General features: G+C 33.4%; 1 protein-coding gene across 2 annotated transcripts in view; it reads right to left on the bottom strand.

Moving 5' to 3' along the window:
* The window catches only part of LOC143253629 (uncharacterized), a 58,579-nt gene that overhangs the window by 16,009 nt on the left and 25,786 nt on the right, over positions 1–16,784 (bottom strand). The window lies entirely within an intron of this gene.

The following is a 16,784-nucleotide window of genomic DNA, read 5'->3' as shown; positions in this document are numbered from 1 at the left end:
TGTTCCCATGAGAAGTTCATGGGCAACTTTCAATATTTTCAAATGATATGCTTTTGGAACAACGATTTGATAAAATATGACAAATCTATAACATCATTCGCTGAACACTTCTGTCATTTCGTTTTGTCAATATCCAAGCTGCAAAATTCAAACCAAACACACACAAACCGTCACAATAGACACATACTGCAAAACAATAGTTGAGTGCATCATAGAAGCTGCAACCTAATTAATTCCTAAACACAAGCTAAACAACTTTAGACAGTGATGAAAACTGCACATACAACTAATTAGTGATATAAAATAACAAAGACACCTACACTGAATGTACATTGCTATACAAAATCCATTACTTAAACCCTAAACGAACATCCTATGAAACAAAATACGCAATGAAGTTAAAAAGACTAAATGAGCAGATGAAATCGATGATTAACTGAACGATACCACAGATACAAAACAATTCTGAAATCATCTTTAACATTATATAAATACTCAGAGAAATACCTCAAAATATCCAACACTTGTCACAAACTCTAAGAATAGTCCACACTAACAAGAAAAATGCTAAAATGTTTAAAGAACACCTTCAAAACAGCTTTCTAAAACTTAATGATTCAGAAAAGAACAACACTTTTAAAAGTTAACACTTTTACAACCAGGTTAACAAGTTTATAACAAAAAGCAATGAAACATGTACTTCACAATGTCCAATAAATATTATGAAACACAACCATCCACAATCAAATAAACAAAGTATGAACACAAGTCAGATAACACAAGATATCACTATGGACGAAGTGTTACATCTATTACAAACACAAAAAAAACAATGCAGTAGGTGTAAACCATATCCAAGCTATACCACTCAATAAAGACACTCACCTATTATTTTTATACTAAACAGCATTATTGACAATCGTTAAAAATAGGATGGGTCCCAGCCTCCTGGGAAAAAGCAATTTCATTAACGTTCCCACAAGGTGGGAAAAATCAGTGAATAAACCAGTTACCAACAGATCAGCCTGACAAAATGTGAATAAAAAATGTTAGAACATATATATGTTGTTAATGTATTAATCATTACAAAAATATCACACAAATTACCAGAAATAGAAAATGATCTTTGAAAATGTAAGCAAACAGCAGATCACTTGGTAAAATTAACATGAACAGTAACTAACAGCTTTAACAAAAAGAAAGAATGAATTGTTGCATGCTTCCTCAATATTGAGAAGGAATTTGACACACTGTGTGGCATAACGATCTTAGGTTCTCATGAATGAAATGAAATGGAACTACCTTGTGGAATTCTTCCCTGTTTAAATAACTTCCTGGCAGATAGAAAATGTAGAACTATTGTAGAGAGATCCTGTTTGGAACATTTTACTCTCAAGGAGGAGTCCTGCAGGGAAGGCTTGTTGGCCCAATACTTTTCATCGTATATATTAAAAACATGCAATTAAAAGCCTGAATAAAGGGGTTGTTTCACAACTCGCAGATGATGCAGTAATCTGGAAAAACTTTTCAACTCCAGCAATATCAGCAACTAACTGACAACTTCAACTTAATACATGAATGCTGTATAGAAATACAAAAGTAGAGAAAAAAGAACCAAAAACACAACTACTTCTCTTCACAAAATCAACTTAAATGTCAAAATATCTACAAATGTCACACCTTCGAGAAGCATGTGTCCATTATGAAACATCAGCAAAATTCTTAAGAATCACTTATGATTTGAAACTAAATTGTAATAAATACGTAAATATTGTAACAAACAGAGTATGGATTGGTTTAGTTTCTTTTGAATTTTGCACAAAGCTACATAAGGGTATTCTGTGCTAGCCTTCTCCAGTTTATTATTGAGAGACAAGAGGGAAGGCAGCTAGTCATCACCATCCACTGCCAACTCTTGGTTTACTCTTTTACCAACAAATAGTGGTATTGATCGTCACACTATAATGCCCCCTATGGCTATAAGGGGGAGCATGTTTAGTGGGAAGGGATTTTGAACAAACAACCCTCAAATTGCAAATCAATTTCCCTAAAAACAAGTCCATGCAAGGCCAACAGAGCACATGTGTAAACTATGTCAGGAGTGTGCAAGAATAAAACAAAGGTATACCAGGAAAACAATTCTTAAAATCTATACAACATATGTTACATCACTACTGGAATAGGTATGTCCAGCCTGCTATATCCCAAAACATAATAAAAAAACTGCAAATCATTCAAACCAAAACTAAAATACAGCATATCGCATACCAAGAAACACAACAGCAAAATTTCTTCATAGATATTCAAACAGACCTTATATATTTAAAAGATTCAAATATATGACAATGAAGTACCTCCATAACAGTCTATAAAAACAATCTACTGACAGAAATCATGAGATACATTACACATGATAGAATACTACTTAAATAACTCTCCCCATTAAATCTGGTTTGTTTTGAATTTTGCACAAAGCTACACAAGGGTTATCTGCACTAGCCATCCCTAATTTAGCAGTGTAAGACTTGAGGGAAGGCAACTAGTCATCACCACCCACCTCCAACTCTTGGGCTATGCTTTTACCAACGAATAGTAGGATTGACCGTCACATTATAACAATCCATGGCTGAAAGAGTGGGCATGTTCGGTGTGACAGAGATCTGAACCCACGACTCTCAGATTACGAATCAAGTGCCTTAACCACCTGGCCATGTCAGGCTCCCCATTAAATAGCTGAGCTAACTACAATAAATATGCCATATACAGCTAGTATTTACAATATATTTAATGTTTTTAAGACAGGAGTGTTGAAGATACAGACTGTTTTAAAAGTGTCAGTTGTGACAAATTTCATAATGTAACTCAATGAAAGTCATACAGTGTTTAAAATTACACTGTTGTCTAGACTTTACTAATATTGTTGATGTTAATTTACTTGAATATTTGGTATTTTTCTCCTAACCTTAACTGAGTATTGTTAAATTATCTCATTATGTACTACAGTGAAAGTTAGAGGCCTCAATGTACAATTTTTAAATACAGGCAACCAAACAAGTATAAGTCAAATTCAACTCGGTCAGAAAACGAAAATGTAAAGTTAGCTGATGTATGAGTGATTAGTCAAAACTGGAAATATTTTAAGGTGAGTTTTACAGTTCAGTAGAGATCAGAACAATTTGTCTTGCCAAAGAGTGTTTAAAGTAACTGAACCCTCCTGTGTTGACTTTGATGAAAAGGAGACAATTATTTAAGGTAAGGATACAATTGTAGTAGCCCATGTGTAGCATAGAGGAATTATTCACTGATTTTTATTGTAAGAAAATAAGATAAAAGAAAAATTATTCATATTGTCAGTTAGAATTTAATGTAACTGAACCAGTCTGCATGGACTTTTGGTGAAAAAAAAAAGAATTATTTATAGTTTAAGATAAAACTGTGATATCCTATAATGTAAAGAATTTTTGCACATACATTAGACTTTACTGAATTATTTAAAATTGGATACAACTGTGGTAACCAAGAAGTTAAGTGAAGGAAGAAAGTAAAAGTTAGCAAAAAAGAATTTAGACTACATGATTATTAATGTAGTCGTAATGGACTATATCTGAAAAGTTTCACTACATGAGAGAGATAAAGTAAAGGGTGTTCTAAAATAACTGAACTTGCCTGTGTGAATTTTGATAAAATGAGACAATTATTTAAGGATGAAGATACAGCTGTGGTAACCAACAGGTTAACATAAGTGAACTATTCATTGATACCACTCTGGTAAGAGTATGGAAAAATAATCCATCCTGACAAGTGGATTATAAAGTAAAGTAATTGAATAAGCCTGTATGGACTTTTGATAACAAAGTAAATATTTTCAGTTTTAGATAAAACTATGATATCCTAGTGTAAATAAGTTTTGTACATATGTCTGACTTGTTATGAATATATTATTTCAAAACAAGTGAATGGTGTGCTGTCCTTCTATTGTTGACATTTATTGCCAACTAGTCACAGACACATACTGTAGAAGAATATTCAGCCTATACATATATTTAAAACTCTAACATTTATGGATTTAATAGATATTTATTGTTACTTTATTAATGCTTTTATGCCAATAATGTAAGCTACAAACAGCCACTGTTATGATTTTGCCTTGTTTATGTTGCTGTTCTATTTAGGATCTTCTTTTTAGTAAGTTTATAAAAATCTTATAAAAAAGAAATGGAGCCCAGTGAGGACTTTGCCCTACAATTCATGCTGATTCTCTACACTTCTCACTACAATAAACATGAGTTAATTTATTTTCTTTAACGTTTACGTTATTTTATGCCATTTATTTCATAGAAAATGCCATTTGACAAGTATTATTACATGAAAAGATAATTTTTTTATCCTCTTTGTTTAGGGTCCGGCATGGCAAGGTGATTAAGGCACTATACTCGTAATCTGAGGGTCATGGGTTCGAATACCCATCACACCAAACATGCTCGTCCTTCCAGCCATGGGGGCGTCAATCCCACTATTTGTTGGTAAAAGAGTAGCCCAAGAGTTGGTGATGGGTGATGATGACTAGCTGCCTTCCCTCCTGTTTTACACTACTAAATTAGGAAGGCTAGTGCAGTTAGCCCTCGTATAGCTTTATGTAAAATTCAAAACAAACCAAACCAATCCTCTTGGTTTAAGAGTTTACATTAGCCTTCTGTTCAGGTAATAAATACCCTATCAATGCAGAATAAAGATGGTTAGTATATACATATATAAAATTCTAATTATGCAAAAAAAGTAATAGGGATGCGTTCCTAAAGTGTAGCTGCAAAAGGATATTTATTGGTTTAAATCACTTATTTTTCTTTTTTTTTTAATGTAATACAACATGAAAAGTGTTCCACACATCCTTATTCATTCTCTAATGATATATTAACATTACAAGATAAAGTTATGGCAAGTCTTATTTAACAAAATAAACTGTTATTCCAACTTTTACATTTTTTTTTTTTTACTTTAAGTACAGGCTACTTAAAACATTCAAAATATTATATTTTAGTATTATCTGCCTAATATAAATCATTTACGATCATTTGTTTCCCTTGGCTAAAAGCAATTTAAGTAACTACCTAGTTACATATACAACATTTAAAAGTTCTAAAATAATGGTAAACAAACTCATGAACATATAAAATAATAATAAATTGTTTGGAAAGGTGTATACTGCACCAACTCTTGTAACAATAGGTGACTAATGTTGAAATTGAAACGAAAGTACGTGTTGCAGACTTTAAAAAATATACATTAACCTATATTAACTCAAGCGTTTGGCATTTGACATTTGTTACAACAGATAACCCATTAATATTTGTATGTTAACACCTGCCACATGAGAAAGCTTAGCATTTTGATGTGGATAAAAAACCCAACAAAAAAGAAAACAAAAACTAGTCATTCCAGAAAGGCTTAGATTATTGTGCTTAGACGAGAAGATGAAGTTTGGCACTATTTCGCTGGATCATGCCCGTAACCTGACCCAAGACTATTGTCAGGTTTTTTATATGCATGGATGGGCCAGATTCTTTACAGCAAATATCTTAAATTGTTGGTGATAAATTTCAAGAATTAATAAACAGTACACTTATTTTAACATAATGTTTTAAAACAAGTTAAACATACAAATGTTCTTTATTCTATTGGCTATCAGAGTTCTATCCAGAGCTTTAAATAACTGTCTTTTTTTTGCCAAAAGTTCACAAAGGCGAGTTGATTTATTTTATAACACAAATAAACAGACAAATTATTTTTCTATACTTTGTGGTTATAATACAATACACAATAATTTCACTTCAAAATCACTAGTATAACTATTTAGTTTCCATAGTTCTATATGGAGTTTTAAATAATTGCTTGTTTTTTGTAAAGGTCCCCACAGTCTGGTTCAATTTCTTTAGAACACAATTAAAAAGAAACATTATTCTTATCTATTCTGTTATTACAATATAATCTTTGGTAATTCACTTTAAAAACTGTCACTATACTCTCTTAATAACTAAACTTACAATCATGCAGTCTAAATTTATCAATCTAATTATACCTTACTAACTTAATAATTAACTTGGAACTACATTTTTTGTGGATATTCATAGCCTGACCGAGGCCTAAACTGTTCTAAACATTACAAAATATCATTGTTTAATCAAGTATTGTTATATCATTACTTGAAGGTTGTAGTAACATGATACAATAATATAAATGCCAAATCACAACAAAGGAACTACACAACATGGTTCGTAAACAGTTACGTAAAGAAAACTGCGATAAACTACCTCTTCTAAAAATAACTAAATTTAACACTAATGATATACTTAAACCACCTGAATTATACACAACACTGGCATTAACTTAAATAGTTGTGTATATCAACAACCATGAGAGCCAAGTTAACTTGTAAATGGAAAGTAAAACGATGTAGCAATGAAGGGTGTTTGAAATGTTCTAGATGCGAGAATGAATGCAGTGGTTTCTCGAATCTTCATTCAATCCATAGGCTATTTTCTCATTAAAGTGAAATCACCTATTATGTGTTTTAATATCACAGTCCTAAAGGGATGATGTGCATAGAAAACAATCAATTATCACTGGCAGAGCAAAGGAGGAAAGAAGACGCTGATCGTTTGGGAAAGTTGAATATTTTGTAAAATAAATTGGTTGTATGAGAACATTTCTGAAGACCGTCATAATGAATGTATGTACATACGTTATAAAGCAGTGCTGAAATTTGCAGCAATACTACGAACATGCTAAATATTTATAACTTCACAGTGGTGGATCTAGGGAGATGTGTCAAGATAATGTTGTATATATACCAGTAACAACGGCTTTATTTGACTCACCGTCATTACTATTATTACAATAGTACTGGAAGTTAAACATTTTTACAATAATCACTGAAAATATCGAGAAAGCATACGACACTGTATGGCACGATGGTCTAAGGTTCCGAATGAATGAAAGAAGTATTACTATAATAAATAGGTTTTTGTTTTTGAATTTCGCACAAAGCTACACGAGGGCTATCTGTGCTAGCCATCCCTAATTTAACAGTGCAAGACTAGAGCAAAAGCAGCTAGTCATCACCACCCACCACCAACTCTTGGACTACTCTTTTACCAATGAATAGTGGGATTGACCGTCACATTATAACGCCCCCCACAGCTGAAAGGGTGAGCATGTTTGATGCGACCCTCAGATTACGAGTCGAGTGCCTTAACCAGGCCTTTTTTTTTTCCATGAATTATACTAATCTCAGATAGTTTAAAATAATTGATTCTAAACTATTTTGGGGTTAAAATTATTTAAAGATGTTTATAATTAACATATGAAGTTAACTTCATAACTTCCCAGTAATTTTATCAAGCGGCAAAAAAAAAAAAAAAAAGGAGGAAGCTCTGTACTTAGATTTCTAGCACAAATGGTCCAGCATAGCCAGGTGGTTAAGGCACTTGACTCGTAATCTGAGGGCCATGGGTTCAAATCCCCGTCAAACCAAACAAGCTCGCCCTTTCAGCCGTTGGGTATTATAATGTGATAGCCAATCTCACTATTCGTAATAACTAGCTGCCTTCCCTCTGGTCTTACACTGTTAAATTAGGGACCCTAGCACAGATAGCCCTCGTGTAGCTTTGCGCGAAATTCAAACCAAACAAAATTAAGCACAATAATTTAGAATTCAGCTACGTTTTCAATCCTAAATTTTGTATATGGAAAGTATGTAATGCACGCAAGCAAATACATTATTTATAATTTATAAACAATAAAATATTTACTCAATTATCATTAACTTTTAGCAACAATACTTCATATAAAGGGTGAAATTCTTGAAAACAAATAAAATGTTAGAGGTAATTAAGCTAACTGAAGTGATCCTGTTTTTGCAAACGAAAAAAAAAAAAACATCTACGATAAACATAAAAAGCGATAAAGGAGCTCAAACTAAATCCCGGTATTATTACCGCCTTAAAAATATTAGTTCCATAACTCAGTAACAATGTATCAGTGGTGTGTACATTTAAGCATGTTATTCCAGACAATATTGTTTTACACGTTTATAGTCTCGCTCAAGACAATATTGAAGCCGTAGTCAGTGTTTCTGGTCTTACAAAAATAATATACACAAGATAACACAATATAGAAAAATGACATTTATAATTTATTTAAAACCACAAAAGCTAAGAAATAGAAGAGAAATTATAGATTAAAAGGTAGAAACATGAATGCCATAATGTTAAAATTTTCACTTAGCGATTTAATATCTGTTAAACGTTTTAATTACTAGTGAACAGTGTCAAAATGGAAGGTTGGCGTGTAACATACTCGGCATTCAGTTACAGTCACTAGACATTTAAAATATGATCTGCACAACTAACAACAAAACAATTATCCTGCAGGAATGCCTGTTGCTGGATTTGCCAGTACAAATGGGTATTATGTGTCTCTACCCAGAATCTCAATGGGTTGGCTTGTAGATAGTGAATAATCGGCCACATTCCGATTCACGTGATTTTTGTTTCAGGATATTTCTATTGTGTAGACATCTTTTTCATACAGCTTTAAAACTACAAACGGTGATGGTATCCTTATTTGTTGATAGTTACACGATGGACTGACTATGTTGATATCTTCTGAACAATATTTGGTGTCATAAATCAAATAATTTCATCCTTTACCATATTGTACACTTTACTTTTCTTATATCCATTCAAGAATGGAAGAATATTAAGACTGGATTTAGATATATATTTATTTTCAAGATTCTTAAGCATTACTTGTTTAACCAGTGCTGTATCACTTTCGGGTTACTGACTGGTTTTAGGAGGATTTTTTATCAATGAAATATATATATTTAAAAATGTATGTAATTTGTATTGTTTGATGTGTATATTGATATTTAATTAACTTTTAAATTAAAACTTCTGGCTACTAGAAATCGTAATACGTAACGTATGTAACATAATAAATTGGAGGGGAGACTCGTCCGAGATAAATTATACGTAGCATATGAAACAGGATTTAAAATATATTCAGCTTTTACACATTACACATTCCTAGTTCTGGTACTAACTCTGGTTTATCCAATTACATTAGTACTGCACGAATGAGCTGTTGTTGCTATGATGTTTTTATTATAGTGTCCCTTGTGGCACGACGGAATGTCTGTGGACTTTCAACGTTAGAAACCTGCAGAGCACAAATAGTCCATTGTATAGCTTTGCGCTTAACTTCAAACAAACCAAAAAATGTCAGTTTGTCGTAAATGTTGTTATAACTAGTCTTGCAACAAAAAATCAGTTTGAATTCTCATAAACTAGTTTGCCAGGTAATACCTCTTTGATAGAAATGCTAAGCTAACTTAGAACAGTATACGATCACTCGGTCCATTCCTACGTTTAGATCTTTCTTAATAACAAAGTTCAAGGTATGACCAAAGCTTGGTACTAATTTTCGCAGTTGGAAGCATTGTCTTACATGATTACTTCAACTTTATTCAAGTTATTCCAACCTTCTAGACACTGAGTAACAGTCCGAGCTACAACTCACTGGTGGAAGCTCCCAATTTAAAATATATATATATATATATATATATTTTTTTCAAAACTCAGTGTTGATTTGTGAAATGAACAAATAAGCCAAGGTACTGGTCACTCTCTTTAAAGATCCAGATATCAAAAATAATGACTATACCATAGAAAGTTGATCCTTAATAGTTTCTTGACTGCTGGTGTACAGCATTCCCACTTAATTATTTCCTTAACAACATTTGATCTTTCGGATTACGAGATTCAAGTAACATTACACAGCCATGTCCTTCTACAGTTCGCAATGAATTCATACTCTTACTTATTTATTTTGCCCGGCATGGCCAGGTGGGTTAAAGCGTTCGACCCGTAATCTGAGAGTCGCGGGCTCGAATCCTCATCGTACCAAACATGCTCGCCCTTTCAGCCTTGGGGGCGTTATAATGTGACGGTCAATCCCACTATTCATTGGTAAAAGAGTAGCCCAAAAGGTAGCTGTGGGTGGTGATGACTAGCTGCCTTCCCTCTAATCTTACACTGCTAAATTAGCGACGGCTAGTGCAGATAGCCCTCGTGTAGCTTTGCGTGAAATTCAAAAAAAAAAAAAAAACAATCACGGAATAAAAATCACCACAGTTGCGGGTAATCTTGCCTGTAAACAAAATAATCCATTGTCTTTTTTTTTTAGAAAGTTTCCAATCACCCGAAAAAAATTTTTTATTGTAGCCTATTATCCTTGAGAATATATAATTCGTTTCTTGATTTTAAAGTACCTCCCTTTGTTTTGTACAAGCCTTAGATCTTATAACTACATGAGGTGGTTGGATCATTTATTAATGAAAAATATCCATAAAGAAAGTGTGTGTGTTTTTCTTATAGCAAAGCCATATATCGGGCTATCTGCTGAGCCCACCGAGAGGAATCGAACCCCTGATTTTAGCGTTGTGAATCCGTAGACTTACCGCTGTACCAGTGGGGGGCCCCATAAAGAAAGCTTAAATATGATTGGATACTATGGATTGAGCAGAAATTAGACTATTGCGTAATAGTAAAATAGACAGGTTTAACGTTTTTTATAGTTTGCGCCTTTTCGTTTGTGAACTATAAAATTACTTGTGAAGTCGTCTTTGAAAGCTACAGAAATGTTCTTCAATTAGAAAAAGCCAGATAACTTCATTAGGATAAGCTATGCTTATTTGTTTCAAGGACTGATTGAATATATAACAACGAAAATTTGATTACAGTTCACACTCACAAACGTATAATGTTTGGAGAAGATTTTGTGAACATCGGATTCAAGTAGTTTACCTTGACACAAGAAGATTCATACACAACACGAAACAAAGTCACATGACTGGAGATTTATTAAGGTTTATTAAAAGGTATCTTATTGACGTCTGGTTCTTTGTTTAAAATTGTTGTTTTTATTATTCGACAGATAACCTACAGTTTTATTAAGTCCGTACACACGAATTTTTTTAAATTACCAAATTAGTTAAGTTACTTGTTTGACGATATGGCGAGTAAGGAGGGCGGTTGCAGCCCGATATTTCAAAAACTGTTTTGGTTTATGACTTTCGCACAAAAACTTGGCATTCTGCTGATAGAATAAAATAATCACTGTATACGAGCCACAATACATGGACATTGCCCTGAAAAGGATCAAAATAATATTCAGTTCTACAATTATAAATACCAATCCGTCAAGAACATAAGTACGGGGAGGAGGAAAAGGTCACAGCGAACTTGACCCTCCAGGGTATGAACTTTTCTTACTCAAACACCGACGACATTCTTCTTTCGCACAAAGCTACACGAGGGCTATCTTCGCTAGCCGTCCCTAATTTAACACTAAGACTAGAGGGAAGGCAACTAGTCATCACCATCCACAGCAAACTCTTGGGCTACTCTTTTATCAACGAATAGTGGTATTAGCCGTTACAATATAACGCCCCCACAGCTGATAGGGCGAGCATGTTTAGCGCGACGGCGATTAGAACCCGCGACCCTCAGATTACGAATCGAATGCCTTAACCTAGCCATGCCGGACTTTCAAAAACTAAACGTAAAAGCATTTACAAGTTACACATGTAAGCCTAAAATTTATTCATGTTGTTATACTGTAAAACCAGACATCAGCCAACAACATTTGGAATTATATGCTATGATTCCTGAAACCTATATTACTGTTATCCGTGATTATCGTTGTTATTATTAGTAGTAGTGTGAAATTTCTATATATTTTAAAAATAAACATAATAACAGCGAAATGTTGATATTTAGCTGATACTTTAATTTGTTCACCACGTTTGTGTCAAAAAACAAATAAAAAGTTTGCAGAAATAAAACACTGATTAAGTCATAAATACAGGCGCTGTTTTTTTGGTGGGGGGGGCTATGTTATATTATATAATTTTCCACCATTGTTATATATTGTTTAAGAAACATATCGTAAAGATAAAAAGTGAGTGGGTGATGATTCCCCCAATTTGTAGCGCCTATAACTACAGACTATCACAAAGAACTCGAAACTCAAACTTGTATGGTTCTATACAATCGGCAGGACTTTATATTACACTTCTGTAGTTATGAAATATCGTACAAAACTTGAAATTCATACTCGAATAGATCTGGTGTAAACTATTACAATTAAGATAATGCACAAAGAAGTTCGCTAACCTACATTTAGGGTGTCTATCAAACAAATTAGACTTAGGTATACATAATTCTAAAATGTTATCCAACACTTAAATATTGAATTCAAATCACTTTGGTTCCTTACAATACTCAAAGCTTAAGATTAGGGTTAATGCTATGGACTTGAAGCGATTCAATAACTTTTAATTTATTTGCAAAACAGCTTTATTTAGAGTTGACTTTTGATATAATGACGCGGAATCCTATATTTAAACACTAATTTGTTAATTTGTCTGTAACAACAGAAAAAGTTCTAGGCATTTGGTGTTATGAACCAGACCATTTTATGTTGCATGTGGGCAAAACAGAAAGGTTCATTTAGTCTACTAGATATCTACCTGTGATATGCTATTATATATAATCTTGTGACACTAACTACCAGGCCACGCCGAAGTAAATGCAAAAAAAAAAAAAAGTTTTACAGAAGTTTATTTGAAGTTAAGCCCAAAGCTACAGAATGGGCTATTTGAGCTCTACCTATCAAGGAGTATCGAAACCTGGCTTCTAGCGTTGATGTTTACAGAAACTTTTTACAAAGCAATATATTACATTCATATAAAAAGGAGACAGCAAAGAAAATGTTGAAAGTACTTTACACAATGAAATTAAGCCTTATAATCATTACAGAGTAATATAATGAAACAATAAGATGTAATATTTAACTGCTAATAAAACATGAAAATTCATAATTCAAACAAAAATTACCAGTGAGATAACAGAATCGAAAACCTTTTGTGGCTACAAACTACGAAATTATAACAAACCAGTGTAAACAAAGTTGAAAAATTGGATATTACGAACGAAACACTTATGCATGCGCTAAACTCCAATACTGACGAACCGTCACAACTTTGATTGTTACGAATGTTTCTTTTTGTTCTTTATCTATAACCGCACTTGAGTTTATAAACTGTACGTTTTGTGGTCAGTTTTTGGCCATCTTTTTTTAATTGTTCTAACTTTCTGTATTTTTGAAAATACACTAAAGATATTGAATTTTGTTTTGCGAAGTTTTCCTAAGACAGATTACGTTTTGATAAACTGCTCAACTGTATCGACTTTATACCAAATATAAAATATAATACGTGTAAGGCCGTAACCGGAGAGGGGCGAGTAGGGCTTCCGCCCTGGACGCAAAGTGGTGATGAGCAGAAAAATTATCCATAACGGCTTGCTACATTCTCGCAAAAAGACGTGAATATGTAATAGCCTGCTCTGGGCGTTAAATTACCTTGAACTTATGGTTCTGGTTACGTGTGATTTTAACAATATCAGAGTCCTAAAATTTTGATCACATTATTTATTACAGTTTGAAATGTATAAAATGGAAACATTTTACACATTGTTTTCAATTTTTGTCTTACTAATTGGCATACTAAATCCAAATGAATTTATGAGATATTCCGTAAAGAAATTTAATAACTGTAGAAGCTTCTAAGCGATGTACATATCAACATGTTTGTAGTTAAGCTTCCAAGCTATGAACATATCAACATGTTTGTTTGTTTGTAGTTAAGCATAAAGCTACACAATATAATATCTATGCTCTGCCTACCACGGGTATTTCTGAAACTCGTTTTCTAGCGTTGTTAGTCCATAGACATTACATTGTACTACAGTTAGAAATCGTGTACGATGACAATTTGAAAATTATGACACACGCGCACACATACATATATAAACGTCATAATAAATCATTAGTTATACATGTCACATGTAGTTAAGATGACATAAGACTTACCGTCAGAAGTGTAACATTTAAACTTAATGTGTAATAATAACCAGACACAAAACATGTATATGTTATAAACTATGGAAATTTATATTTTTTTACATGTACATTTTGTAAATAAATATGCTTAACTATATGCATTTCGTTTTTTTAATATATAGTTTGCTTATATAAATTTATTATACGATCAGTAATTATTAAAAGAGGGCCTTGCTTAAAAAAAAAGACTACATATGCTTCGTTATTTTACGATACCATCTTCAGTAATAACGAATGGTAAAGACATGATTGGGACTTGTGTATCCACATAAATCATACACATACCAATAACGTCATCTGGGTTCAAGCTATTCTGAGTTACAAGTGGAGCGCTCAAACTGTTTGGCCATATTTATTGTGTAATGGTGTTAACGTTGTATTCTTTTCAACTGTTGTTGTTTTGAATTAAGTACAAAACTACACAATGGGCTATCTGTGCTCTGCCCACCACAGGTATCGAAACCCGGTTTTTAGCGTTGTAAGTCCGCAGATATACCGCTGAGCCACTGAGGCATTTTTCAATTGTAAATATGGATGTTTTACATAGTTGTCGTTTTAACTATTTAACGTAGGCCTATTTGTTTTTTTTATCCCGTTTTCAACGTATATAGATTCGTTGTTATGATTTTTTAAAGCTTTTGAAACACTGGAATTGGATTTTTAATTTGATCAGTATATTATGCACGTGTGGACTAAATGGCCAGGTCAGAGATTATTAAATTTAAATTACTGACCAGGTGAAACAGCACCACTGTCGTCAATGCTTTGTTCGGCTCTTTGAGCCAAGGTCCGGCATGGCCAAGCGTGTTAAGGCGTTCGACTCGTAATCCGAGGGTCGCGGGTTCAAATCCCAGTCGCACCAAACATGCTTGCCCTTTCAGCCCTGGGGGCGTTATAAAGTTACGATCAATCCCACTATTCGTTGGTAAAAGAGTAGTTCGAGTTAGCGCTGGGTGGTGATGACTAGCTGCATTCCCTCTAGTCTTACACTGCTAAATTAGGGACGGCTAGCGCAGATAGCCTTCGAGTAGCTTTGCGCGAAATTCAAAACAAACATACTTTGAGCGAAAAAACGGAACTGAATATCGATTTTATAACACGTTCAGAGTGGAGCGTCTTCATTGACATCATGAATCGAGCCTTGGACCCTATGATCCTTATTCCAACACAGTAACCGCTAGGTAAAAAGATAAACTTATGTATTTATCAATTAATAGTATCTCTTGAGCTTCTCTTAATGGATAGATAGGAACATCTATTTAAAAAAATGAAAAGAAATATTAGCTAACAGGAGTAATGACAGTTGTTGGGAATATTGAAATATATAAAATAATATGACTGAAATATTTTAGACCTTAGTCAAATTATTGTTTGCATTGTTTACCAGTTTTTATTTGTTTTTGAATTTCGCACTACACGAGGATTATCCGCACTAGCCATCCCTAAATTAGCAGTTAGACTGGGGAAGGCAGCTTGTCATTATCACCCACCGCTAACTCTTTTACCAAAGAATAGCCATACGGCTGAAAGGGCGATCATCTTTGGTGTGACGAGGATTCGAACGTTAATATTCTCAAGTTTAAAATAAATTAAATTTAGAGAATTTTTACACAATTTTATTCGGAGCAAACAACTTTTAAATCAGAGGAAATGACTAATATATATGCAAAAACGGCTCGTTTGGGTTGAGAAAATATTTTACATAGAAGAGCGAACAACGTTTCGACCTTCTTCGGTCATCGTCAGGTTCACAAAGAAAGAGGTAACTGACCGGAAGCTGACCACATGTTTGAAAGGGGTTGTGAACATAAACAGTCACCTTCACACGTTTTCGAACACTGCAAGTCAAATAAACAGAACATAACCATAGAAAACACTCAAATACTAAATAAAGAAACAAACATAAACAAACGCAAAATTAAAGAAGCCTTACTTATACAACAACTTATAAACCAATATAAAGGAACGCCTTTATACCTATATTAATATAATAAAATAAAATAAAATTGTATATTCAAACATCTAATACCGCCCTCTACATTCCTACACTCAGTTACACAACCCCTTTCAAACATGTGGTCAGCTTCCGGTCAGTTACCTCTTTCTTTGTGAACCTGACGATGACCGAAGAAGGTCGAAACGTTGTTCGCTCTTCTATGTAAAATATTTTCTCAACCCAAACGAGCCGTTTTTGCATATATATTTCTCAACAAGTGGGTTTCTCGACATCATTGAGAGGAAATGACTATGGACTTACGATGTAGTCTAATAGGTTCTCTCGCCCACAGCTTTTGGTTCAGTCCAAAGGACTTAGGTTAAACTTTTATCGCAGCACAAGCATGATGAACTAGTATTAGTCTTAGAAAGCTGTTAAATAGTGATAAATTGAGGTACCATGAATACAAACGAATTCTGAAAACATTTTAGTTTTCATACCATTTAAATGTGAAATAATGATGCTCAATGCTTTGATTACAGCAAAAACTGAATGATTGCATGCATATGCGATTTCTACGAAAAATTTATTACTGAGTGGTTCTTCTCAACACTGAAATGTACATTAGTTAACTAAGCATCTACACTACCTAAAAACTTGTGTTATTCTCTTGGTAGATATTAGTTCATGTAATATGACATCAGGATAGCTATACTTGATTCTTTCTGGCTTTGGAGAGATTCATAGGGTACATGTATGTTTTCTGTTTTATTACCCAGCCACTCCCATTCTTAATCTAATATCATACATAAATTAAATAATA

Source organism: Tachypleus tridentatus, chromosome 6 (genome assembly GCF_004210375.1).
Source record: "Tachypleus tridentatus isolate NWPU-2018 chromosome 6, ASM421037v1, whole genome shotgun sequence".
Lineage (NCBI taxonomy): Eukaryota > Metazoa > Arthropoda > Merostomata > Xiphosura > Limulidae > Tachypleus > Tachypleus tridentatus.
Note: the sequence above shows the minus strand (reverse complement) of the source record. Positions and strands in the feature narration are given on the sequence as shown.